Source organism: Callospermophilus lateralis, chromosome 4 (genome assembly GCF_048772815.1).
Source record: "Callospermophilus lateralis isolate mCalLat2 chromosome 4, mCalLat2.hap1, whole genome shotgun sequence".
Taxonomy (NCBI): domain Eukaryota; kingdom Metazoa; phylum Chordata; class Mammalia; order Rodentia; family Sciuridae; genus Callospermophilus; species Callospermophilus lateralis.
This window is the reverse complement of record NC_135308.1, coordinates 81,065,373-81,076,771: the sequence shown is the minus strand read 5'-3', so window position 1 is coordinate 81,076,771 and position 11,399 is coordinate 81,065,373.

Sequence of the window (11,399 nt, the reverse complement as noted above, 5' to 3'; positions counted from 1 at the left end):
GGGAGAATAGCTGAGTGAAAAATCATTTGCCTAACACATGCAAGGCCCCTGGGTTCGATCCCCAGAAACACACACACACACACACACACACAGTACCAGTCTTCACGTTTTAACATTGTGATAATTGTTGTGAGGAATATATTAATCAGATTTATAAAGTATTGAGCAAGGTATCTGACACTTAGTAAGTGTTGTTAAATGTTAGCCACTCTTATTATTAGATACGGGGAATGAAGGAGTGGAAGAAGTCAGGGATTATTCCTAAATGTCAGGCTATTTACAATATATAAAGTAATCACAAATATTCTATTCATCTTGTTCTCTATTTGCATATAGAATATATGCTTTTAAATATGAAAGAGATTAAGAAATTTTCCTTTCCTCTTGTACCTGAGTATCTTGACTTCTCCAGTTTCATAGTTAATAAACTGTTAATTTATACATCAAAATGAACACTGGGGTGGGGTTGTGACTCAGTGGTACAGTGCCTACCTGGTATGTGTGAGGCACTGGATTCAATTCTCAGCACCACATATAATTAATAATATAAAGGTCCATTGACAACTAAAAAAAAAAAATGAACATATAATATTCCAGATCTGGAGTTTAGAGGATGAGCTTTTACAGCATTATCCCACCTACACCTGTTCCTGGCAGGAGACAAAACATAAGAATATTCTATTCCATGAAGAAAGACCCATTTTTAGAGCTCTGTCATGTAAGAAAGGAGAAAAGCTATGCAGCCCTCTAATGGACCCAAAAAAACTAAGTGGGGAATTCTAAATTTAAATGTTTTTCATACATAGAGTTTTTTTTTAATTTTTTTTATTGTTGGTTGTTCAAAACATTACATAGTTCTTGATATATCATATTTCACACTTTGATTCAAGTGGGTTATGAACTCCCATTTTTACCCCGTATACAAATTGCAGAATCACATCAGTTACACTTCCATTGATTTATATATTGCCATACTAGGGTCTGTTTTATTCTGCTGCCTTTCCTATCCTTTACTATCCCCCTACATAGAGTTTTATTTAGAACAGTTTAGCTATTACATGAGATAGCAAGCATAAAGTGCACAGTGGCAAATGATCTTTCTTAAACACACTTGTACATTAAGACAGACAAAAATTCAAACCGTGGACTAGAATATGGAGTTAAAACTAACAAAATGGAATGGAAAAGCAAAACATAAACTTCTCAAACCAAATTTTAAGAAATTTATTGTATAAATCCAGGATGATGAAAATCTAGCTGAACAGCAGTTTTTGTGAAAAATACTATGGGTTTTAGGTTAGCCGCCAGTTTTGCAAGAGCCAACAGTACAATTTTAGCTTATAAAAAAAAAATGAGTGCAATCTGAGGCTGCATAGTAGAAGTACAATATGTTAATAATGGGAAATTTCAGCTTCCTCATCTGCAAAATTAAGGGCTAGTTTAGATGATTTGCAAATCCCCAACAACTCAGTATGATGCAATGACTTAAAAGTTCTGCATTTTATGAACATGACCATGCCAAAGATAGGTAGATTTAATGAAAACAGATAATTCATTTCTCTGGTTAACTTCATCACTTGAATTACCTTCAGAAAAACAAAAAAAGAACCTTTGTTTTTTGTATTGAACTGACCCATAGATGCCCTTCCCTAAATGAGTGTGATAATGGAACAACCTTGCGTATATCTATTTCATACCATGTCAAGCTTCACACAAAACTTCTTTTCTTGAAGTGACAAGCTTGAGAAACCAGTTTTTCCTGAGGTTTGCTCAATAAATGTACTTATGATGAGCTGTACTGTCTGTCATTCTTCTATCTTGCCATAGCCTTGGAGGTCCCATCCTAAGCTGGCTGTCTACTGTTAACATTGGCAATCAAAGATTTCAGAGGCAAATATTAAGGTCTAACACGGGGCCTTGTTGAAAAGAATTAGAAAGTGCTAGTACATGAGGTCCCTGTGAGGCTGTGTATACAAGGACTGATTGGGGATGGGATCCAAGTTTTACCCACAGCACAGTGATGGTTTTGTGGGCAACCAGTGAGCTTTCCTACTCCATCATTGCTGTTACCATTCTCTTCTAGATCCCTAATTGGTATTTTCAGACATTTAAGCATTTTTAGTGAAAAAGGCAATAAAAGAGATCAAACCTTGAGGAAAGCAAAGCTTCAATAAAAACAGAACTCCAGCTGGGCCCAGTGACATACACCTATAATCCCAGAAGCTTGGAAGGCTGAGACAGGAGGACTGCAAATTCAAGGGCAGCCTCAGCAACTTATCAAGAGAGACCCTGTCTCAAAATAAAAAGATCTGGAAATGTGGCTCAGTTGTAAGTAAAGCACCTCTGAGTTCAATCCCCAATCCCCCAAAATCCCAAAACCAGAATTTCAAATATTTCATCCAGGATCTCTTTGTCTATCTAAGAGAGATTTGAAGAATGAATCAGAAGGCCAGAATCTCCTTGTGCTGCAACTAACCAGGTGTATGCCCTTGGGCAAACCACTCAGCAATCCTGGGCCTCTGTGTCCCCACTTGTAAAATGAGAAGGAACCCCACCTGGCTACTTCTAAGAGTATAGGAGCCTCTGTGGATTGCCCTGATTTGTGGAGGATGTCTGATTTAGGAATAGGTGATATAAAGAACAGGAAAGGGTGATCTCTGTGAAATCAGTCAGAAGGAGAACTCTAGAACCTAGAGAGGAAAAATCAATAGGATAATGAGCAAGAACTGAAATGACAGGCCTCCCAGATCCCATCTGAGGTAAATCCCTTTTAGATATTGGCTGCATTGTTCTATGCCTCACTTTCTTATTTCTGTGATGTAGAAGAGGTTACAGAGCCAGGGATACTGGCCAATTTGTCATGTTCCCATTGCACTATGGCGGGGGTGGGGTGGGGGAGAGGACTTGTCCACAACTGACTGTTCTATTCTCTCTCCAGATTGGGAAGACATGGGAGCCAGGTGGCTACAGAACCCATGACTTCATAAGGACTCTTATCCCTCAGTATCACAGCCCCACCATCTTGAGCAAGTAGATACAGAGCTTTAACAAAGAGGGGTAAGTCTAGGAGATGCAAAGATAGTTGGGCTTTTGGAGGTTTTCGGGGCTCCATAGTTGTTTTTATTTTTGGAGGCAAGGCCCTCCTTTTTTTTTTTTTTTTTTTTTTTTTTTGTGACGCTGAATATCAAACCCAGGGCCTCACGCATACTAGGCAAGTGCTCTACCACTTAGCTACCTCCCTAGCTTGCCCTTAGCTTTCTCTCTCTCTCTCTTTATTGTGGCAAAATATACACATTTATCATTTTGGCCATTTTTAAAAAGAGTGCAAATCAGTGGAGAAGCCTGCTTTGATGATTTAAGTTCTATTCCTGTGCTAATGTACTCTGCCTGGAAAGTTCCTGACCTGAAGGGTCAAACTGTAGGGTCCTATCTAGTTAAGTTGAGTTTGGCTCCTGTAATATGGAAACACATAGGATATCAGAAACAGAATGGGAGATTATTCTGTTGTAGTTTTGCCTTTTTACTGGTAGATCTCATTTGCTGCAATATCCCTTTCGTGCCTTGGCCCTGACCACTTGTCTTGACCTATGACTTGCTTTTGTTATCCTGCGTTTTTGTTCTGTGCCGACTACCAGATTATTGCAACTATTAACAATTTATTTTCCTTGAGATCTGAGTTGCTCATTCAGTGCATTCAGTGGTCCTTACGAAAATTTCTTTTTTTTGGTTGAATGTGATTGACACCTTCTGTTCTCCATCTGAGCTCCAATGCTACATTCCTGAAGGCCTACTAGTCATTTCCTTGGGAATGTGCCAGTCATGGTTCTGCAATACAGGTTGCAACATATCTAAAAAGAACCTTCATTTTTTTGCAACAAACCAGCTGCTTGGGTAACATCTCAGGCCCTGACAATAGTCCATTAAGTCATTTTAACAGAATGTCGTGTCCACTATTTCCCTGATTCAATTTCCTGTCATTGGCTGAGGCCAGACCTAGACTTACGAAGTTCTTCCCTATTCCTGACTTCTTGTTTTTATCAGCCTGTCAAATTTTCCCCTATTTGATACCATACTCAAGTACCTTGTCAGCAGGTAGCTATGTTGTAATGGAAAGTTTAATGAGCTTGGAATTAGCAGAATTACTTCCACATCCCTGCAAAATGACCTTGGGTAATTCATTGACCCCTGGAGCCTTGTATCCTCATTTGCAAAATGAAGCTAATGATACCTATGTCATAGGGACTTTTATGAGGATTTAATTAGATAATATGTATGGAGTCAACTTAGCATTGTGTCCAGAGATCACATTTGAGTTGACTCACTTGCTTGAAGTCCGGGCTTTTCCACTTACTATGTGACCTGGAGCAAGTTCCTTAACTTCTCTGGGCTTCATCTTTTCATCTGTAAATGGAGAAATGAACAGTAGATATATGTGTACATATAGGCATGTATGTATGTGTGTGTGTATATATGAATATATGTATATATACATAAACTACGACAGGCACAGTGTAAGCTTTAATAGGTGTAAGCTGTTAGCTATTATGTGGGAAGAGACCTAATATAGTTCCTTTTTTTTCATTATACATGTTGTCTTTTTTTCCATTAATACACATATATACCACAATTTTTCATATCTCTGTATATAAGGTATGTTGACACCCAATTCAAGTCTTCATACATGTACTTTGTATAATGATGACCATCACATTCCACCATCCTTGGTAATCCCCTTCCCCCTCCCTTTCCCTCTCACCCCTCTTCCTTATCTAGAATTAATCTAATCCTTCTATGCTCTCCCTCCCCTAATATAGTTCTTGATGCCTAATCAGCACTTATTTGTCAGCTGATTTTGTTTATGAATTCATCCTATCCATTTGGTCTTATTTCCCATTTATTCTTGCTTGCATATTCTCACCTCATCCTTCCCTGAGACAAGTTGACCACCTTCATTCTCCATGTACACATCTTCCATTTTTCCTGCCTTTGATTATGGTATTCCTCATTTCTAGAATGTCATAATTTATCTTCCTTGCCTATGCAAACTCTTCCATTTCTTTAGGGTCCATCCTAAACCTTGTTTGTCTCCATGAAACTTTCCCTCCTCACTTCCGTACTCATCAACATCAATTATCTTGATTTTCTGAGCCAATTATCCTTGATTTAGCATTTGATGCTATTATTCTGATAGATACCCTGAGCTACTGTTTCTTGTGTATTCATTGTGTTTTCAACTAGTTTGGAAAAAATTCCTCAGTCCAGCTTGTTTCATATCAGACAGTAAACATATAGTGACTATTTAACCTACTATGTCACATCATCTCTTGGGATCACACTCCCATGTCACATTTAAATTTGGAGAAAGGGACATGTACTTAGTAGTCTGAGGGAGGGGAGGGATCTAGAATTCTGAAATAATTTTTCACACCTAGAGTCTCTTATTAATATAGTGGCATGAGAGGTGGGCAGACACAGAGGGGTATGGGGATGAGTTCCTTCCATGTAGAACAAGGTCCAATGGCCTCTCGGCCAAGGGGTTGAAGAAATGCTTAAGCAAAAAAAGCCCTGCAGGTGAGGAACTGGAAGGTGACCATTGCTGACACAGACAAGAAAGTGTCCCCATTCAAATCTGGTTCTTGCTGTAACAGGCTTTTCTTTTAACTAGTTTCTCAAGCTCCTTATACCTTTACACAACATTTGCCCTATTGAGAAACTGGTTTTGCATGAAACTTCCCATTGCTTGAAGCAAGTAACCATGACGGTGTTTGCATACCATGGGGTTTTACCCTCTCAGTAAGTGCCAATAAATATGAAGTGGCATTCAGATGACGTGATATGAAGGACAGACTGTAGCCTGCAAAGCTGGGAATGCTTGAACTATGTGAAAGGTTCATACTAGGGTTTCACAATAACAGAAAAGTCCAAGAAATACCAGTCCAGAATGCAAGGTGAAGAACATTGTCTTTGCCCCAGTTCTCACGGATACTTCTACGTCCTTGATCTCCCCTTTCTTTGTCCTCCTGTAGTATGTGTTGTCTGGATGATTACACATTCCAGTCCTGCATTATATGCAGACTTTTAAAACTTGCTTTATGTATTAGTTGTGTTCCTTAGCTAGTTACAAATTTCCTGAGAATACATATTATAAGTATTGCTGTTTCCTGAGTCTCACAATAAAATTTAACTCAGTTTGGGGCACAATAAAATTCTCTGTAAATATTGATAGATGTACTTTTGGAAATTAAAATTCATAAGCAGTGGCCTCAAAAAGGAGAATTAGACAATGTTATTCTTTTTGAAAGAGGAGTGTGTGAGTCCCATCATTTGTAGTGTTGTCAACAACAATAGCCTTCTTTCATAGAACAGGAAGTCAAGACAGTACAGATGAAACACGTGGTTCCACGTGTTTCCCCTTGGGAGAGAAAGACATCCCATCTACTGCTTGAGACCCCTTCCTTGATTCCCCTTCCCCTCCCAACAAAAAAGGCCACACAATTACAGCTTGAGGAGCATGGGAGATTATCTGACTCAACTCTCATTGTGTAGATTAGGAAACAGGAAAGAACAGCTGAGGGTGGGGGAGAGAGTGTATGTGTGAGCTTTGGACCAGGTAGAACTGGAATGTCATCTGAGGGCTGCCACGTTTTAGCTGTGATTGTAGGAGAGAATCTTATCATCTCAGAGCCTCAATTTCCTCATCTGCACAGTGAGAATAACAATGACTACCTATAAGGGTTGTTGTGAAAACAGTGAGATGATATGCACAAATTATAGTGCTTAGCTGTAATAGAGCTCAATACTTGCTCTCATTCTGTCTCTTGAGTGCCCTTGCAAAATTATAAAACAGTTTAGTGCTAACTTGTCCTGTTTTTTTTCTTTTTATATATATATATATATTTTTTAGTTATAGATGGACACAATATCTTTATTTTTATGTGGTGCTGAGGATCGAACCCAGTGCCTCATGCATGCAAGGCAAGCGTTCTGGACTGAGCTACACCCCCAGCCCTAACCTGTCCTGTTTTTAAACCAAAGTTTATTTATTCCTTACTTCTTTGTTATTTTTTATTGGTGTAAAAAAGGTAAAATTTATCTTCATTGGAGACTTGGATAAATTTTTAAATTTTCCTTTGTTTTGAGATAGGGTCTCACTAAGTTGCCCAGGCTGGTTTCAACTTGCAATCCTTCTGCCTTAACCTCCTCAGTGCCTGGGATTACAGGTGTGTGCCACCCTGTCCAGAAAGATTTGGATGTTTATTTTTAACAGATCTATATACATCAAGCTTTAAAAAAACTTAAAAGATATAAATACTGAATTTCAGGGTTAAATTCAAAAGCATTGAGTTTTTTTGCCCATTGCCAACTATAGTATTTAAATTCTTGGTACTTCTAAAATAGTATTCATGGCCTTTCACCCTTTAAAAAAATTCCTCTCTCTGATATATTTACATGCTTTGCTTGGCAACCTTATATTTTTCACCTGTCTTAGGATATGTTCTGCTGTTCATTAATCATCAGCTAGAGCTAAAATGAAAACACTGCTGCTGAGATTCCATTAAAGAAATAAGAAACATATTGGTGAAGATCATGGTGGATTTATGGGGTAATCTCAGAAATGAAACGGGCATTTGTATCATCTATGAATATGAATGATTAATGATAAAGTTTTCTTTCCCATGCTAAAGATTTATTGGAGACATTTTTTTAAACAGCCATTGTGTTAGACTGCAAACATATATTTAAGCATAGAGCAGAATCAGGTTAGATCAGAAGAAAATTCTTATGAAAGACCACTTAACAGTGATTATTCTAATTATTGAATTGTGATCAACTATTCATCATTTAGTAAATCAGGTCTTGTAGAGTGGAGGAACAAAGCAGAGGGAAACTTTCTTGGTGTTCTCTTTGTGGAGGGTGTGGTAACAGAATAATGGACTCCCAAAATGTTCATGTTCTAATCTTTAGAATCTGTGACTATGTTAGGTTACATGGCAAAGGGAGATTAAAGTTGCAAAGGGAATTAAGGTTGCTAATTAATAGATCTTCATGTAGAGTACTTTGGATTGTCCAGGTGGGCCCCAAATAATCACAAGGCTCCTTAGTATAAGATGAGGGAGATAGAAGAAAACCAGAGAGATGGTTGATGATGTGGTTAGAACTCAACCTACTACTCCTGAAGGTGGAGGAAGAGGTCATGAGCCAAGAAATGCTGGCAGCCTGTAGAAACTGGAAAGCATGATGAAATAGATTTTCCCTTACAGCCTTAAGAAAGAAATGTAGCTCTGCTGACACCTTGATTTTATCCTACTAGGACCTACTTTTGACTTCTGAATCACAAAACTGTAAGATAATAAGTTTGTATTTTTTTTTCAGCCACTAAGTGTGGTAATTTGTTTAGAGCAGTGATAGAAAATGAATGCAAAGAGTCTCTCCAAACAAAAACTAACACAGAGGGTCTATCCAATCTCACCCTGGTAATAAATGTATTTGACATTCTGGTATTTTACACAACATGGGCAACAAGGTTCCTAAGGTGACTGAGACTTAGGGAGAAGCTGAGAACCAAATTTATGCTAGCAAAATGATCAGCAGTCAGTAGAAAGTGCTTCTCCAGTTTGGTACTTTAATGAATGAAGAACAAATGGAAATACACTAATCGTCTCAAGGAGAGACAGGATTAATAACAATGCTTGATATATATATCTCCTGTGTTTTATAAAGGGTTTCATTTAAATAATCCAAATAATCCTTTCATTAATACTGTGAGGTAAGCTGGGCACAGTGGCTGATCACAGCAGCTCCAGAGGCTGATACAGGAGGACAGCAAGTTCAAAGCCAGCCTCAGCAATGGCAAGGTGCTGAGCAATCCAGTGAGACCCTGTCTCTAAATAAAATACAAAATGAGGCTGTGGCTGTGGGCTCAGTGGTAGAGGTCCCCTGAGTTCAATCCCTGGTACAAGAAAAAAATACTATGAGGAAAGAGCTAGGGTTGTAGCTCAGTAGTAAAGTGCTTACCTGGCATGTGTGAGGCATTGGATTCAGTTCTCGGCACCACATAAAAATAAATAAAGGAGGCAGAGCCCACCCACCTGCCCCATACCACCACAACCCAGAGTTCCAGAGGAGAACCACCCCATACTGGGGTTCCTTATTCACCAAAGTGTGGCTGCACAGCCCAACATCAGGAAACATACAGGCTTAAGGCTGCCACCACCACAAAACTAGGATTCGCTGCTTCTATCAAGAGACAACAATAAAGACCTGGTAAGATGTTATCAAGGTCCCTATGGCCTGGCTGCACCAGAGGTTTCTCTACTAGGGGTACTAACAGTTATCCTGTTGATGAGGTAACAGGGAGCCTTGCATAGGTTGCCTATCTCTTGTTTTTCCTACTAACAGCCAACTTCCTATGATTATCCTCTCACTAGTCATATAATACCTCCATATTCTCACATACTACCTTATAAACATCTCAGCCAACCCCCTATGCCCCCCTTCCACCACCAAAACTGTAAACCATTATGCAAACCTACTGATTATATGGTTGAAGATAACTGAACTTATCATTTCTGTTTATAGTGACAAAACTGTAAATGTAAAAATAGAAGCTAACTGATATATATATGGCTGCACATTGGGTACATTGAGTGCTAAATATTGATCTCTCCCTTAAAAGTGAGGTATTGGTAACCTGTGGCACACTGTAAGGCAATAGGGCAGAAGCTGTAATATCTCAGATCTACATTGCAAGAGAGGAAGACACAAAGACATCATGAAAAAACAAGGGAGAAAAGTGCTCCAAACAAACCAAGACACTACAACAATAGAATCTATCGATAATGAAGTAGATGAAATGCCAGATCAGAATATACATAACTAAAATGATTTAGGAGTAAATCAATGGTTGTGCAACTGATGTGATTCTGCAATCTGTATACGGGGTAAAAATGGGAGTTCATATCCCACTTGAATCAAAGTGTGAAATATGATATATCAAGAACTATGTAATGTCTTGAACAACCAACAATAAAAATTAATTAAAAAAAAAAGAAAATGATTTAGGAATTAAAGAACGACCTAAGTGAGAATATACAGGCAAAAATCGATCACTCCAACAAAGAGATAAGAGAGAAAATACAGCTTACAAGAGATTACTTCAAGAAAGAGAAAGAGATACTGCAAAACAAACAAACAAACAAATCCTCGAAATGAAAGAAACAATAAGCCAATTAAAAAACTCAATAGATAGCATCACCAACAAATTAGACCACTTGTAGACAGAACCTAAGACATTGAAGACAAAATATACAATCCTGAAAATAAAGTTGACTTCACAGTGAAGATGGTAAGAAGCCATGGACAGAACATCCAAGAATTATGGGATACCATCAAAAGACCAAAGTTAAGATTTATTGTGATAGAAGAAGGTTCAGATATTCAAACCAAAGGAATGCACAATCTCTTCAATGAAATAATATCAGAAAATTTCCCAAGTATGAAGAATGAATTAGAAAATCAAATACAAGAGGTCTATAGGACACCAAATATACAAAATTACAACATATCTGCCCTAAATCACATTATAATAAAAATGCCTAGCATACAGAATAAGGATAGAATTTTAAAGGCTGCAAGAGAGAAAAATCATATTACCTATAAGGGAAAACCAATTTGGATCTCAGCAGATTTTTCAACCCAGACTCTCAAAGTGAGGAGATCCTGGAACAACATATACCAAGCTCTAAAAGATAATGGATGCCAACCAAGAAAAGATATGCCAACCATATCCAGCAAAATTAAGCTCCAAATTTGATGATGAAAAAAAAATCTTCCATGATAAAAGCTAAAAGAATTTACAGCAAGAAAGCCTGCACTACAGAACATTCTTGGCAAAATATTCTACAAGCAAGAAATGAAAAACAAAGGAAAGAACTACAATAAAAGAAAAGCCAACCAAAGGAGAAACCAAGTCAATCTAAATACCAAAATAAACAAATATGACCGGTAATACAAATCATATCTCAATAGTAACCCTAAATGTTAATGGCTTAAACTCACCAATCAAAAGACATAGGCTGGTAGATTGGATTTTAAAAAAGACCCAACAATTGCTGCCTTCAAGAGACTCCTCTCATAGGAAAAGATGTCCACAGACTGAAGGTGAAAGTTTGGGATAAAATATACCATTCACATGGCCTACATAAGTAAGCAGGGGTTTCCATCCTCATATCAAATAAAGTAGACTTGAAGCCAAAGTTAATCAAAAAGGATAAAGATGGATATTTCATACTGCTTAATGGAATCATATATCAACAAGACATAACAGTTATAATATATATGCACCAAACATGGAGCATTTATGTTCATCAGTCAAACTCTTCTCAAGTTCAAGAGTTAAG